Source organism: Charadrius vociferus, unplaced genomic scaffold (assembly GCF_000708025.1).
Source record: "Charadrius vociferus isolate BGI_N301 unplaced genomic scaffold, ASM70802v2 scaffold3109, whole genome shotgun sequence".
NCBI lineage: Eukaryota > Metazoa > Chordata > Aves > Charadriiformes > Charadriidae > Charadrius > Charadrius vociferus.
Window position 1 is genome coordinate 21,823 of NW_009649899.1, and position 473 is coordinate 22,295.

Genomic DNA, 473 nt, shown 5'->3' on the forward strand with positions numbered 1-473 from the left:
CATGGAAAAGGTTTTGGAAGGGCTTCGGGAGCAGCCGGGCTGAGCCTGCGGCGGGGAGGAAGGATGCTCCCGAGTGCGGTGGGGCGCGGGGAGGCAGCCGGTGAACCAGCCGTGCCGTGCTGTGCCGGGGTGTGCCAGTGCCACTGAGCTCAGCGTCTGAGCCCGGTTATTTTTAGCTAAGATGGAGCGGGGGATGGCAGGGACTTGGGGGGGGTCAGAGCAGGTTCTGCCCTGCTGCCCTCCCGGGGGGCTTGGGGGAGGCAGGATGAGGTGGCACGGGGTGGTGAGGGCGATGCCAGGCTGCGGTGACACTGCCCGGTGGGGCAGAGATGGGTGACGGCAGCAGCTGAAGGGAGGAGAGGAGGCAGGGGGGCAGGAGCGGGACCAGGCGGCCATCACCTTGCCTCGGGGCAGGTCGAGGGCCGGGGGTTTCCCTCCCTGGGGGAGCCGTGCCCATATCCTGCCTGCCAACG

At 69.1% G+C, this 473-nt stretch overlaps 1 protein-coding gene across 2 annotated transcripts in view; it reads left to right on the forward strand.

Annotated features, from left to right (window-relative positions):
• NFIC (nuclear factor I/C (CCAAT-binding transcription factor)) overlaps positions 1–473 on the forward strand; it is a 21,095-nt gene that overhangs the window by 10,616 nt on the left and 10,006 nt on the right. The gene's annotated exons all lie outside the window — the stretch shown is intronic.